Source organism: Aotus nancymaae, unplaced genomic scaffold, assembly GCF_030222135.1.
Source record: "Aotus nancymaae isolate 86718 unplaced genomic scaffold, 86718_ANA_hifiasm-v0.15.2.pri h1tg000095l, whole genome shotgun sequence".
NCBI lineage: Eukaryota > Metazoa > Chordata > Mammalia > Primates > Aotidae > Aotus > Aotus nancymaae.
In genome coordinates, this window is record NW_026988510.1 from 729952 (window position 1) to 745406 (window position 15455).

Sequence of the window (15455 nt, forward strand, 5' to 3'; positions counted from 1 at the left end):
TGGAGGTGTGCTGTGCTGTAGCTCTGGCCGAGCCCCACACTGGGCAGTGCCCCCAGATGGCTCCACCTTTCTCATGCTGCCCTCCTGCAGACTCATCCTCATCCCCCACCACCACTGCTCTGCCACTGCAGACCTGACTGCTGCAATGTTGACTGTGCCAAGCACTTTTTATATTTGGAGATTTGTCTTATATTGGTAAAATCATTTTTGAGACTTCAAAAAGAATTCTCAATGAGAAGGAAAAAAAGGCTTTTCAAATTCTAGGGTGAGATACTGTTTTGAAATTTGTTTTTCTTTTGCTTAATGCAAAATTTAGTTTGTTATATGTACAAGGTGTGAAGATGCACGCCTTGGAAGATGAGAATGGGTAAAGGTACACTTTTCAACTGTGTCTGCTATGTATTGTTTAGAAGCAGTGGAGTGACCTTGCTGGTGGCACCTGAGGGAGTGCCGGGCATGGGGCTGCTGGGCAGGCAGCTCCCGAGAGCCCTGCAGGGCCGGGCGCGGCTCCCATCAATTATTGACATACTTGGGGCACTCAGCCAGGCAGGTTCACAGAGCTGGAAGCCAGCTCTGCCTTTGTGTCTCCAGCTCTGCCCTCTGCCTGTCACGCTGTGGCAGACGCAGCCCATGCTCCCTGCATGAGAGGCTGCAGCAGCTGTGTCTTGCTTTGGGTGTCTCAGGGCTGATGACTGTTGTGTTCCCATAGTGGCCATTGATCTTGAAAAACATTATATTACATAAAATATGTGACCATGCCCGGTGCGTGTGGCTCATGCCTGTAATCCCAGCACTTTTGGGGGGCTGAGGCGGGTGGATCACCTGAGGTCAGGAGTTCAAGACCAGTCTGGCTAACATGGTGAATACTCCATCGCTACCAAAAATACAACATTTAGCTGGGTGTGGTGGCAGGCGCCTGTAGTCCCAGCTACTCGGAAGCCTGAGGCAGGAGTTGCTTGAATCCAGGAAGCGGAGGTTGCAGTGAGCGGAGATTGTGCCACTCCACTCCAGCCTGAGTAACAGCAAGACTCCATCTAAAAAAAAAAAAAGGTAGGGCGTGGTGGCTCACGCCTATAATCCCAGCACAGGAGGGTGGATCACCTGAGGTTAGGAGTTCAAGACCAGCCTGACTAATAAGGAGAAACCCCATCTCTACTAAAAATACAAAAAATTAGCAGGGCGTGGTGGCACATGCCTGTAATCCCAGTTACTTGGGAGGCTGAGGCAGGAGAATTGTGTGAACCTGGGGGGCGGAGGTTGCAGTGAACCAAGATAGCGCACCTTTGAACTCCAGCCTGGGCAACAAGAGCGAAATCATCTCAAAAAAAAACCACACAAAAACATATATATATAACTAGTTTCTTCTCGTTGTCTTGGACTGTTGTTCATCTTACTGCTAGCATTTCCTGCTCTATCCTTTGAGGTCCTCTGGAGAAATAAATAGAAACTTTATTTTCTCTCTCTCTCTCTCTCTTTTTTTTTTTTTTGATGAAATCTGGTGCTGTCGCTCAGGCTGGAGTGCAGTGGCGCGATCTTGGCTCACTGCAACCTCTGCCTCAGCCTCCCGAGTAGCTGGGATTACAGGCGCCCACCACCACTCCGGCTAATTTTTGTATTTTTGGTAGAAACAAGGTTTCACCGTATTGGCCAGGCTGGTCTCTTCTTGAATTGCTGACCTTGTGATCCGCCCTCTTCATCCTCCTAAAGTGCTGAGATTACAGGTGGGAGCCACTGCGCCCAGCCCTACTTTCTCTTGTGTTATAATTTTGCGTCAATGTTAGGATGAAGTATATGAATCCTGTAAGGTTAATAGATAAATATTCAATGATTTATGTTTTCCATAAACTTTTCTCAAATATGTTTGTTTTAAAATAATTTTGTTGTAAAATATTTTTGTTTCAAAATAATTTAAACTATTTAAAATAAAATATTTTTGTTTTAAAATAAATTTGTATGTTTTGCTTAAACATACCATGAAGTAGAAGAAGCAGGGAGAGAAAAGAGGAGGAAAAGACAAGTCGCCGGCAAAGCAGGTGTGGGCCTGGCTTGGGGGGCCCATGTGGTCATCCTGCAGGAGGGCAGGCAGCACACAGCAGATGCTCTCGGGAATCTGCCTAGCCGAGCACACACATTCTCAAAGGCAAGCGGGACCCACCCAGCCGAGGCTTCTAGAGGCAAACTGGTGCATTTGGTGGACAAGGCCAGGTGCTGAGCAGTTTGGTGCTGATGAATAGAGCGGACAGAGCTTTTACCTCTCAAAGGTCAGCCACGGTGTGTGTGAGGTCGAGGGTGGAGCCGAGAGGAAGTGGCCCTGACCAAGGCCTCACTCTTGTGGGGCAGGGTCTTCTCACTTTACTGAGTTTGCCAGAAGCTCTGCTGCGAAATCGTGCGTGTGACCCCTGAAGATCCGTCCTGACCTCCCTCTGTGCCCAGCATCGGCGAGTGCCCTGCTGCCACTGACGTGAGAGCAGGGGGCTTCACTGTGGCTTCTGCTCAGCTTTTTTGGGGGGCTCTGAGACCCGGGGGGCTTCACTGTAGCTTCTGCTCAGCTTTCTTGGTGGCTGCCTGAGACATTGCCGGGCATGGGCCCCTGGCTTCTGACTCGCCTTCCCCCAGGGCTCTGCACCTCCTGTGTAGCACGATGTACATGTGGCCACCATGTCCAGTACTTAGGACAAGTCTCATCTCATGTCCAGCACTCCATCCCTAGGGAAATGTGTCTCATGCTTTTCAAAGAAAATAGCAGCCGGATGCGGTGGCTCACACCTGTGGTCCTAGCATTTGGGAGGCTGAGGCAGGCGGATCACTTGAGGTCCGGAATCAGTCTGACCAACGTGGTGAAACTCCATCCCTACAAAAATTAACCGTGCATGGTGGCACGTGCCTGTCATCCCAGCTACTCGAGAGGCTGAGACATGAGAATGGCTTGAACCTGGGAGGCAGAGATTGCAGTGAGCCAAGATCACACCACTGCCTCCCATCCTGGGCGACAGCTGAGACTCTGTCTCCAAAAAAGAGATAATATCAGCTTTGTTTAGAGAATTGACACACCGTAAGTTTACCCAGTTCAAGCGTACAGTTCAAGGGTTGTTAGTGTAGTCACAGGTCTGTTCAACCACCATGACTGTCAGTTCTAGAACATTTCTGTCACCTCAGAAAGAAAGTTGGACCTTTAATCATCACTCCTTGTCCTCCCTCCAGGGTCTGCTTTCTGTGGGTCTGCTGTCCTGGTCATTTTGTGTCTGTGGAATTGCGTGCAGTGTAGCATAACAGGATCCTGTGCATGGGACGTGGGACCTGTGTCCACAGCACCCACAGCAGCATTCCCTTAATGCCAAGCACAGAGAGGAGCTTCATCTCCATGCCTTAACTTAACAGACATGTCAGAGAGTCTGTATCCAGTGTTTTCTTTAAACAGTTTGCTAGGATCTTCTTTGAAGACATATATTTATGAGATGAGAATCAGTTACTTGGTTTAGTGGGTAATGAATGCCTGGAGTGATTTGAAGGGTAGTGAAGGGTGTGGGGTAAAGTCAGCCTCCTATGTACTGCCATCCCCCCGGGCCCTGAGGCCATCCTAGAAGTGCTGCCTGCTCAGCGTCAAGGACAGCCTCTTCCTGCTCCCATGGGAATCTGGTCTTCCTTCCCTGGGGCCATGGATGCCATCCCTCCAGGAATTTGTTCTGCTTTTCCAGGTGTGTTTGGTGGTGTGTGGGTGTGGGGTGATCGGTATTTGATTTCATTCCTGGCCGTGGAACCCCTTGCTCACGCCCACCACCAGCCGCCTCCGCCTCTCTGCTCTCCTCAGCGGTACTCTTCCTGTGCTTGCCGCTGTCCACTCTCTTGCACTCTCTCTTAGAGCTTCTTCGAGGTATAATTTTTAAATACTGTGGAATGCACTGATTTTAATAGCGGTCAGGGGATGCAGCCTGAGAAATGCATTGTTAGGTGGTCTTGTCCTGTGAGCGTCACAGAGTGCGTGTACACAGACATAGAAGGCAGAGCCTCCCACACACGTAAGCTACATGATAGATCCTGTTGCTGAGTCACTGTGCCGAATCGTGTAAAGAAATCGCAACACAGTGCAAAGTGTTTATGCCCTGGGACCAGTTCCGCTCAGTGATGATTTTATGGTACCACATTCCCCCGTGATGAGTGTGGCCTGTTGACCAAAGCAGCATGTAGCTCATGACTACAAATGGGAGAGTTTTAACAAACTTGTTGGAACAGTCTCCTTCCCCCATCACAGTCACGATACAGAGTATTTCCAGCACCTCAAAAAAGTTCCCCTTTTCCTTTGTGCAGCACTTTCCCCTTGTTTCCTAGACCCAGGATGCTGACGTGCTTTCGGTCACTGTAGGTTTTGTTTTTCTAGAACTTAACATGCATGCAATCATCGAGCGTGGAGTCTTGCGTCCGGTGTGTTTCATCTTCCTTTTGAGGTTCATCTGTGTTGTGTGGTGTATGTCAGTACTTTTCTGAGTAGGTTTTTTGGGAGGTAAATATGTCATGTGCTTATTCAATAAGCAGTTTGTAGACGTGTACATGGTTTCCTATTTTTAGCTATTGGGAGTCAAGCTATTTTGAGTAGATGCATGCAGAGCATCCAGTGGATGTGTGGTGTACTTTTTATCTGTTAAATTCCTGGGCCCGGGTTTCTGGGTCCTATGTTAGATGAATGTTTAGCTTTTTAAGAACCTGCCAGACTCCTTCCAAAGCGACCACACAGTTTTGTCTTCCCACCAGCAGAGAATGGGAATTCCGTTTGCTCTGTCCTCACCGCTATGTGGTATAATCCGTCTTCTCCATTTTAGCCATTCTAGTAGATTGTGGTTTTAATTTCCATTGCCTTAATGACAAATGATGTTGCTTGTGTTTTCAAGTGGCTCTTTTGGTGAGGGGAAGGGATCGTCCATGTGTCTGCTTTGCTGAAGCATCCGTCTTTACCTTCACATCTGCCATTCGTTCATTTCTCAAAGTCACGTTGTCTGGTGATTTTTGAGAGTTCTTTATAGATTCTAGACACAGGTCCTTTACCAGCTCTGTGTTGTTTGAATTTTATTAAAAACCAGTATTTGGCACGTATTTTTCTTTTCTTTTTTTTAAAATTATTATTTTAGAGATGAGATTTCACTATGTTGGTCAGGATGGTCTCCATCTCTTGACCTTGTGATCCGCCCGCCCGCCTCTGCCCCACAAAGTGCTGGGATTACAGCCGTGAGCCACTGCGCCCGGCCTTACTTTTATTTTCTTAATAGTGTCTTTTGAACAGCTGAAGTTTTTAGTTTGATGAAATCTAACTTAGTAGCTTTCTCTTGTGTACTTTGTGCTTTTCGTGTCTTTAAGAAATCTCTCTAACCCAGTGTCGTAGAGGTTTTCTCTCATGTTTTCTTCTAGAAGTTACATAGTTTTCACCCATATTTACTTCAATTACGAGGCAATTTTTGGTTTATGGCATAAGGTAAGGTTAGAGGTTTTTGTTGTTGTTTTTTTGCATAAAGATATCCAATTTCTGCATCATTTGTTGAAAGGATTGTTTTCCCATTCATTGGCTTTACCTTTGTTAAGAAATTAGTTGACTATATTTGTATGGGTCTATTTTTGGTCATTTATGTTCCATTGGTCTATTTATTCTTTTGCTAATACCACGCTGTCTTGATTACTATAGTTACTGTTTAAAAAAGAATTTTTTTTGAGACGATCTTACTCTCTTTCCCAGGCTGGAGTGCAGTGGTGCCATCTAGACTCACTGCAACCTCTGCCTCCCAGGCTCAAGTGATTCTCCTGCCTCAGGCTCCTGAACAGCTGGGATTACAGGCATCTGCCACCACATCCGGCTAATTATTGTATTTTTAGTGTGGATGAGGTTTCACCATGTTGGCCAGGCCAGTCTTGAGCTCCTAACCTCATGTGACCCACCTGCCTCGATGTCCCAAAGTGCTGGGATTACAAGTGTAAGCCACTGCGCCTAGCAATGATGGCTGTAGTGTCATGTTATGTCTTGAAATCAGTAATCAGTAATTTTCATCTATCTACTTGGCTCTTTTTCTACAGTGCTGGGTTCTACTAGGTCCTTTGCATTTTTCAGAATCAGCTTGTCAATTTCTATTTATAAAAAGTCAGCTGGGATTTTGATTGAGATTGTTTTGAATCTTTAGATCAATTTGGAGAGAATCAACATCTTAGTATGGAGCCTTCTGTTTATTTCGAGTGGTCTTGCATATATTTTATCCTAGTAATTTTTTAATCCTATTGATTTTTTTAAACTTTAATTTCCTGTGGTTTGTTGCCAGTCCACAGAAACACAATTGGTTTTTTAAAATACTGACCTTAGGTCTTGCAAATTTGTTGAAAGTTATTTAAAACAGAAATTTCACAGGATTTTCTATATAGATGTTTGTGTCATCTGTGAATGGACAGCTTTCCTTTCTTTTTTTGTACTGTTGCACTATTTAGGAATTCTAGTACAACACTTAATGGAGGTGTTGAGAGTGGAAATTATTGCCGTGTTCAGAATCTTAGGGGAAGAGTTAGGTTCTTCAATTAAATATGTTGCCTGTTGTGTTTCAGTAGATTCCTTTTATCTGGTCGGCAGTTTCCTGTTTCTTAGTTTCCTGAGAGTCTTGTTGTTGTTGTTGTTGTTGTTGATTTGGAGTTTTGCTCTTGTTGCCCAGTCTGGAGTGCAATGGCTCGATCTCAGCACAACCTGCACCTCCCGGGTTCAAGCAATTCTCCTGCCTCAGCCTCCCGAGTAGCTGGGATTACAGGCATGTGCGACCACACCCAGCTAATTTTGTAGTTTTTGTAGACATGGGTTTTCTCCATGTTGGTCAGCCTGGTCTTTGAACTCGCAACCTCAGGTGATCCACCCACCTCACCTGCCCAAAGTGCTCGGATTACAGGCATGAATCACCGCGCTCACCCTCCTGAGAGTCTTTAACGACAATGGAGCAGAATTTTGTCCTTTGCTTTCTCCCCCCATCTGTCAACATGATAATTTTATGAAAAAGCAGTTGTGGAAACAAAAGTCAATAAAACAAGACTTGTTTTCTTTGGGAGACCGAGTCTTATTCGGTCGCCCAGTCTGGAGCGCAGTGGAGCGATTTCAGCTCACTGCAACCTTCGCCTCCCGGGTTCAAGCCGTTCTCCTGCCTCAGCCTCCCAAGTAGCTGGGATACAGGCGTGTGCCACCACGCCTGGCTAATTTTTGTATTTTTAGTAGAGGCGGGGTTTGACCATGTTCACCAGGCTGCTCTCCAACTCCTGACCTGACCTCAAGTGATCTGCGTGCCTTGGCCTCCCCAAGTGCTGGGATTACAGGCATGAGCCACCGCACCCACCCGGGATTTTTTTTTTTTTTTTTTTTTTTTTTTTAAAGACATTAAAACTGGTAGCGCTTTAGCCAAACGATCAGGAGAAAAAAGAAGCAACAAAATTTCAGTATATTGACATGGACATGAGAAAATGGGCATTGCTGTGATCCTGTAACCGTTCACAGGACAGGACGGGAATTCTGTTAACAACTTTATGCCCATATATGAGACAACTTAGATAAAATAGATGCATTCTTTAAAACATGCAAACTGCATCAGCTTACTCAAGAAGAAATAGGTAGCTTCAATAGCCCTGTATCTTTTAAAGAAATTGAATTTTTAGGTAATGCCCTTCCCACAAAGAAGCTTCAGTCCCAGATGACTGACTTGGTTATTTGTACCATACATTTGAAGAATAAGTAAAGTCAGTTATATAGAAGCCCTTTCACAACAGAGGAGGGTATACTGCCCAGTCTTTCTATGAGTCAGGAACACCTTGATTCCAAAATTAGAGAAATACCCACATTAATACAGACGTAAATTAAATTACAGCATCTGTAAAGGATAACAATACCTCATGATTGAGTGGGGTTTATCTCAGAAGTTCGAATTTGGTTTTAGCATTTAAAAATCAATGTACTGTACCATAATAAAAAAGAATAATAGAAAAGAAATGTCATAAGATCATCTATAAAGGTTTTTGATTTTAAATGGCATTTGAGCCTGTAATCCCATCTACTCAGGAGGCTGAGGTAGGAGAATCGCTTGAACCCGGGAGGCAGAGGTTACAGTGAGCTGAGATGGTGCCGTTGCACTTCAGCCTGGGCAACAAGAGTGAAACTCCGTCTCATTTAAAGAAAAAAAAACGGTATTTGAGGCCAGACAAGATGGCTCAGGCCTGTAAGCCCAGTATTTTGGGAGGCTGAGATAGGAGAACTGCCTCAGTCCGGGAGTTGCAGACCAGCCTGGGCAACGTGGTGAAACGCCCCGTCTCTACAAAAATACAGAAATGAGCTGGACGTGGTGGCATGCTGGTAGTCCCAGCTACTCTGGAGGCTGAGGTGGAAGGATCAGTTGAGCTCAGGAGGTAGAGGCTGCAGTGGGTCGAGATCATGCCATTTCACTCCAGTCTGGGTGACCCAGTGAGATGCTGTCTCAAAATGACAAAATTCCATATCCATTCATAAGGAAAGTAAGAACAGAAGGGAGTTTCCTCAGTCTGATGGAGGACATTCTGAGAAGCACCTGCAGCTGACTGACACCATTCTTACTGGTGAAAACCTGAATACATGTTTCCTCATGTTGGAGATGTTTCTGGTCACCTCTTTTTATTCGCTTTTTTAAAAAGTAACCTTTATTACTGAAGCGCAATACTCAACATTTTAGAAAATTAGGAAAAACCAATAAGGAGAAATACAATGTAAAATAATCACATTTTTTGTGACCTGAAGAACAGATTTTTTTTATGCGTACATGTTCACGTACACACACGCGCGCGCTCACACGCACGCAACAGTTAGGCTTCTGTGTCAGCTTGTCGGGGCTCCGCTTCCAGAGATGTGAAGAAGCACGCATGCGGGTGCTGCCGTGGCCGTGTTCATTCAGATTTCCTTTTTGACAAGCTTCTTTCTGTTTCCTCCAAAGCCCAGACCAAGGAGAGACACCCCACAGGCCTAGTGCCTCGCTCCAGCTTGAGCCCAGCCCATGTGTGCCCAGTCATCCCCTATAGCTGGCCTTTCACCCAGCAGAGCTTCTCTTCCTGCTGCTGACCAGCCATGGGGATCGGGCCATTGGCTTTGCAGAAAGCTGGCTCCTTCCCGTTTTGTCTTGTTGTTTTCCTGTTGTGTCATTTAGCTTGTTCTCTGTTGATGTAAAATAGAACTCACCTTTCATTTTGTTTAACCTCTGTTACGTGTTTGCTTTCTGTTTAGTTTATGTTCTTCCATTTCTCATGTGTTCTGTTCTTTTGGTTATGTTCTAATTTTTAGAACCTCTTTATTGGGATGCCTTCCAGCAATAAATATAAATCCATTTCCCTGTAAGAACACTTTACCTCTGTCTCCCAGTTTGCTGTGTCGCATCTCTGTCATTTCTAATTTTGAATATTTCTCTGGTTTCCCCTCCTCCCTCATACTGAGAAATGCATTTCTAATTCCCAGATTCGGGGTCATGTTTTCGAGTCACTCTTCCCCCTGTCTGAGTGGCATTGTCACTTCAGAAGGTGACCCTGTCACAGTTTTTAGGCTTACTCTGTAGTTGTGTGTGTGGTCAAGTTTTGATGACTGTTCCGTGTGATCTTGAACAATGGAGATCGCGTGCTTATTGGATTATTTTCTATGTGCTTGTTGGCTCAAGCTTGGCATTGCTTCTGAATCTTCTGTCTTGTAGTTTTGGTTGGGGTTATCTCCTTGGTCTGTTCTTCACTGAAAGGCACTTTAATGTTTGCTCTACGGCTCAGGCTCATTTTCTGTTGGTTCTTTTTTGGAGTTGGGGTCTCCCTATGTTGCCCAGGCTGGAGTGCAGTGGTATGATCTTGGCTCACTGCGACCCCCGCTTCCCAGGTTCAAGGGATTTTCCTGCCTCAGCCTTCCAAGTAGCTGGGATTACAAGCACCTGCCACCATGCCTGGCTAATTTTTTTTTGTATTGTTAAGTAGAGGTGGGGTTATACCATGTCGACTAGGCTGGGATTGCCTGCCTTGGCCTCCGAATGTGCTGGGATTACAGGCATGAGCCACTGTATCTGGCCTGTTGTGTTGGTTCTTGCTCTTTACTCGGAGGCTCTCTTATTTGCATAAATGTTTGGACTGTCTTAGCTCTCCTGTGAAAGGAACTTTTTGCCATATTATAGTGGCACACTATCTCCTGAAATGCATTCTGCCCTCACATCTGTACCCAGCATTGATAGAGCAGCTCAGTCTGGTGTTCGTAGCATGTACCTGGTGTCTTTTCTGAAATGTTTGCCGATTTTCATGGTTTAGACATCGCTCAACTCATTCTGAGCTAGCTGGATCACTTTTTCCATTCCAGTCTGACAAACTTTGTCTTTTAAGTGGATTTCTTAGTCCATTTACTTTTTTCCCCTTAGCCTGTTTATGCTGCTGTAACAAAATGCCTGAGACCAGTTCATTTATGAAGAACAAAAATTTATTTCTCACAGTTCTGGAAGGTGGAAGTCGGAGAGCCTGGCGCCACTGGAGGGCCCCGTGCCTGTTGCTGTGTCCTCTGTGGCTACAAGGACAGAGGTGTGGACAGGACTGCCTCCCATTCCCAGCCCTTCATAGCAGCCAGTGCTCGTCCACCCACGAGGGCAGAGCCTCCCCGAACAGGGCACCAAGTGTGGTGGGGGCCGCAGGGGGGTTGGCACTGAGTTACGTGCTGTTGTGTGCTTTCCATTTGTCGGGACGTGTCTTCTCTCTCTCCTTTCGCCAGGGGGCCAGGGTGGGGGCTTATATGTTTCTTCCTGCTCCATTTATTTTTTTCTCTTTACAATTTGGAGATTGTACAGTGTCTTTTTGTGGTTATGTTGGGAGTTTGCCTTTGTCATTTCCTGGATGCTCGCAGATGTTAGGACTTGTTTAGACTGTGGAGTGGTTGGGAAATCGTCTGGTCTGGGCCTCCCTGGAGCACCTGTTGGCCTGCCTTTCCTCCTGCCCCATCTGTGCCTACCTCTGCTGTGTGGTGTGTTTGTGCTTTTTCTACACTAGTATTTTCTACAAGGAGCCTAGTAATGAAACTAGGGAACATGTAGTTTGAGGTTCTCTTGAAGGTGAAAACTTAGAAGGTTGTTGAGAGTCTCACGCCTCATCTGCTGTTGCTGGAAGTTGCTGCTCCAGCCGCCTCCAGCCTCACGTCCGGCCGTCCACTGTGCTCCTGTGCCCTCCTGCCTGGGAGCTCTTTGTTCTTCCCAGTCTGAAGGTGTTGGCAGCTCCCAGCATGCGTGAGGGTGCCCTCATTTCTGGCCCTCTTTATTCCTGGGCCCTTCGGCCCGGAGTGTCCTCCTGGATGCTTGCATTGTGGGCTTATCCTCTAGACGCTGAGGCAGCGTTCAGACAAGGAGGAGGAGCCTTTATTCGTGGGTCATTTTGGCAGACAGGATTATTTCATCCTCAAGAGGGTAAAATCTATATCAGACATATATTTTCTGGGAGTGCGCAGACAGCAGTGGCCTGTGTTGGCCCTGATGGGGTCTCGAGTTGGTGGTCCTGCCTGGAGGCCTGGCCAGGCATTCACAGCAGGGGGTTGTCTTTGGATGGCTGCAGCTACTGTCTCTGTTTGCGATGTGGAAATAATACCATCTGTTAGCTGAGGCTCTTTAGAGGCTCCAAATAAAATAACATATGAAAGTAAAGCACTGTGCAGATGTAATCTGAAATGGATCATTAAGCCCTGGTCATGACTTAGGGGGCTGGGAAACTGTCCTGAGTCAGGGTTGCCCACATGTGCTCAGCATACACTGCTCTGTGTGCTCCTCCTAGAGCACACACCCCGGGGATTGTTCCCAGCGTACAGATGAGGAGACTGAGGCCCAGGAAGTCCTGTGCTGAAAGCCTCAGTTGGGAGCAGGGGTGTGTGGGCCCAGCTTGAGGAGAGGCTGGCTGCCTGCGCTGACATTTATGTCTGTGACGTGCCCCCGGGTTCAGAGGGTCAGAGCTGGCCATGAGTGTAAGTGGATGGATTCCCCATACCCAAAACAGCACGTGATCTGTAGCGTCCAAGGTGCCTTTGTTTCCCCTACTCTGCTAGTTCATGGGAGCGAAGAGCATAGCCTAACGACCTGCAGAGCATAAACTGTGTCAGACACAGGCAACGCGGGGACAGCTGGTGGGAGGCATGCCATGACGCATGCTGCGCTGCGATTCTAGTTGGAGGCCCCTCCTTGAAAAACATGAGCTGTGAATCATTTGTGATAACCCTATTAGTCGTCGTCTGTGGAGGCTGTGGATGTAACTAAGTTCAGGTTCGTTGCCGCTTTGTGTTTTCTGACTGGGGTGAGGTTGTGAACGAGGTCAATTGTCTGGCAAATCCAAGAGGAGGCGCTGTGTTTTGCATGCGCCCTCACCATCCCTCCAGCCGATGCCAGGCTCTCTCTCTCATTTGCTCGTGCACGTTATGTGTTAGGAATACCTGTGTACCCTGCCTTTTAAGAGATTACACATAAAAACATAAATCTGAGCTGATTTTTATTTGGAAATAATTCACCGCAGATTCAGTTAAAACAAAGTGTTGGAGCTTATAATTAAATGTTAATTTTTCTCTTTTTGGAAACACAGGTATTGCTTTTACAAAATCTGCTTAGGCCCAGCGCAATGGCTCACATCACACTTGTAATCCCAGCCCTTTGGGAGGCTGAGGTGGGTGGATCACTCTTGAGGTCAGGAGTTTGAGACCAGCCTGACCAACATGGTGAAAGTAATGCCATTTCTACTAAAAATACAAAAAGTTAGCCGGGTGTGGTGGTGCACACCTGTAATCCCAGCTACTCAGGAGGTTGAGGCTGCAGTGAGCCTTGATCATGCCACTGCACTGCAGCCTGGGCGACAGTAGAGAGACTCTGTCCCAAAGCAAATAACAACAACAACAAAATCCTTGGATTTGCAAACAGACATGAGCACATAATTTTTATCGGCTTGTGCCTCCCGAATTCGGGATTATGAAGCATGTAAATGACGCCTGGTCTGGGCTCCGTGGCACCAGCCTTCTTCTCATTCTCCTCTTTCCCTTCTCCCCATTCCTTCGCCTGTTGGGCATAAATTATCACAAAAAGGCACTCCGAGAGAACGAAAGCTGGGTTCTTCTGTAATAACGTTTTTCATGTTTTAACATGCAGTGTGTGTTTCCTTGGAGTATTTAGTTTTAATGAGGGCTATAATGAGAAGTATTTCTGTAGGACCCATAAATAGACTTTTACACCATGAAATATCAAGTTTGTTTTTTCTCCGAAGAATGTCAGCTCATACTTGGGGATTTATTCGCCCAGTTTTCGATATAATGCTTCAAAAAGACGCTAGAGGGGAAACAAGGAAAGGGCATATCCTGCTCAGGCGCGCGGCATGCTGGGAGAGCTGCGCAGGCAGGGAGTTCACGCTGGCTTCTCCCTGCCCGTCCCTCCTCACCCTTTGCCCTGTTCATGTTGGGCCATCTCTTTGCAGACCTGGTCCGGAGTGTTGCTGGTTTATCCTGGACTAAATGCTGTCTTCCCAGGGTCTCAACGTGTCTGGGAAATTCCATGTTTTCTGACTCTCAGGTGAAATGGACTGTTTTCTTCAAAGGTAGAAACTGGTTCAGAGGTCTGAACCTGGATTCTTGCTCAGCTTTACCAGAAACTCTTGATGTTCCACCTGGAACCTTTGCCCAGGTACTCGACCTCATTCTCTCTCCTGGTAGAGACCTACCTGTCAGTACCTGTGTTGCACTTTGAGGCCCAGATGCCAAGATCTGGAATGGCCCTGAGAGAAGGGACTAAGTGCCCATGGTGGTGTGAGGCAGAGGGTGGGAAGCAGAGCCATGGCCAGTGGAGGTGCAGCACTCCCGCGGCTGAGCCGTGGCTGCTGTGGCCAGTGGAGGTGCAGTGCTCCCGCAGGTGAGCCGTGGCTGCTGTGGCCAGTGGAGGTGCAGCACTCCCGCGGCTGAGCCGTGGCTGCTGTGGCCAGCGGAGGTGCAGCACTCCCGTGGGTGAGCCGTGGCTGCTGTGGCCAGTGGAGGTGCAGTGCTCCTGCAGGTGAGCCGTGGCTGCTGTGGCCAGCGGAGGTGCAGCGCTCCCGCGGGTGAGCTGTGGCTGCTGTGGCCAGTGGAGGTGCAGCACTCCTGCGGGTGAGCCGTGGCTGCTGTGGCCAGTGGAGGTGCAGCACTCCCGCGGGTGAGCCGTGGCCGCTGTGGGCTGGTCCATCCATGCCAGACTCTGCCATCTCTTGGCCACTTTTTGTTTGTGCTCATGCTTGTGCAGAGTGTTAATCCAAGGACCTCATTTTGCTTTTGTAGGTCTATGATTAGACAAATGAATTAGGCATACGTGGCATTGCTCCCATTGTTAACAGTAGGATTTAGGGGTTGGGTGGGGTGGGAGAGGAGGCAGTGGGTGGTCCTTACTTTAAATCTGGCATATTTTTTATGCCATTATCCTCTATTTACAGCTTTCAGAAATCAGCTGGTGTCACTGCACATATGTTTAGAGCCGTTGCTAAGGTGACGAGCCCAGCAACCCACACAGGCCTTCTGGAAGGCAGAGAAGCTGCGTGGTGGGGCCTGTTCACATTGGGGCCTCATCTGTCCAACCTGTGGGTATCTGCAGATTGCCCTGTTCCAACTTAAATTGTCTGCTTCCTCTTGGTTTGATTGCCTGATTAATGAATAATTTAAAAAGAAAAAACGTTGTGGTGTCTTTAATACAGAGAAACAGACCCGCAGCATTGTTTCCAAAGCGTGTCTCCTTTCCATGATTGCAGCTGCTTTCACCTTTCTCATTCACCTTAGAAACAAAGCTGTGGGCTTCAGGCTTTTCTCCGTGGAAACCTGGATTTCTTTTCTAATATTGCATATAAATAGTCCACATAACTTGAGTTATGGCTTATTAATGTTTTCCTGGGTATATGTTAAAGGATTCTGAAGTCATTTATATTTAAAAACGTTTTCTTTGTGTGTGTTGGTGAGTCTTTGATCTGCTTTGGAAGGTAGGAGTGTCAGTCCAGGGCTCTGTCAGCTGATGCTCACTCCCACATCACTGCCCACGTTTGGAAATTGAGAAGGTGCCTTACTAAACGTTTTTGGGGTCTGGACTCTCTGAGAATTGAGTAAAAGCTATGGATCCTCTTCCCAGGACAGTGCGCATGCCTGTCCATCTTCTTTGTGATTTCTGGGGTTTCAGAACTCTCTGGGCCGTCGTGCCTCTTCTGAGCTCTTGTTTTGCTAACGGACAGCCTCCTGTTAGCCCTTGAGTTTATAGTTTTTATTTGAATGAAATTTGTTAATTATGTTGTCTCTCTCTTTTTTTTTTTTTTTTTTTTTTTGGCCAGGAAATATTCTATTGAGAACCAGGGACACAGCCATAAGAGAGGGAAGCACAGAGGACTGCAAACCAACACCCAGTAGCCAGCAAGGGCCCTCTGGGCCAGGAATGCTGCATCCTGCGGTCCTCATAGTCTCC

The 15455-nt window shown here is 47.0% G+C and overlaps 1 protein-coding gene across 5 annotated transcripts in view; it reads left to right on the forward strand.

The window, feature by feature from the left end:
- The window catches only part of ANKRD11 (ankyrin repeat domain containing 11), a 225046-nt gene that overhangs the window by 136291 nt on the left and 73300 nt on the right, over window positions 1-15455 (forward strand). The gene's annotated exons all lie outside the window — the stretch shown is intronic.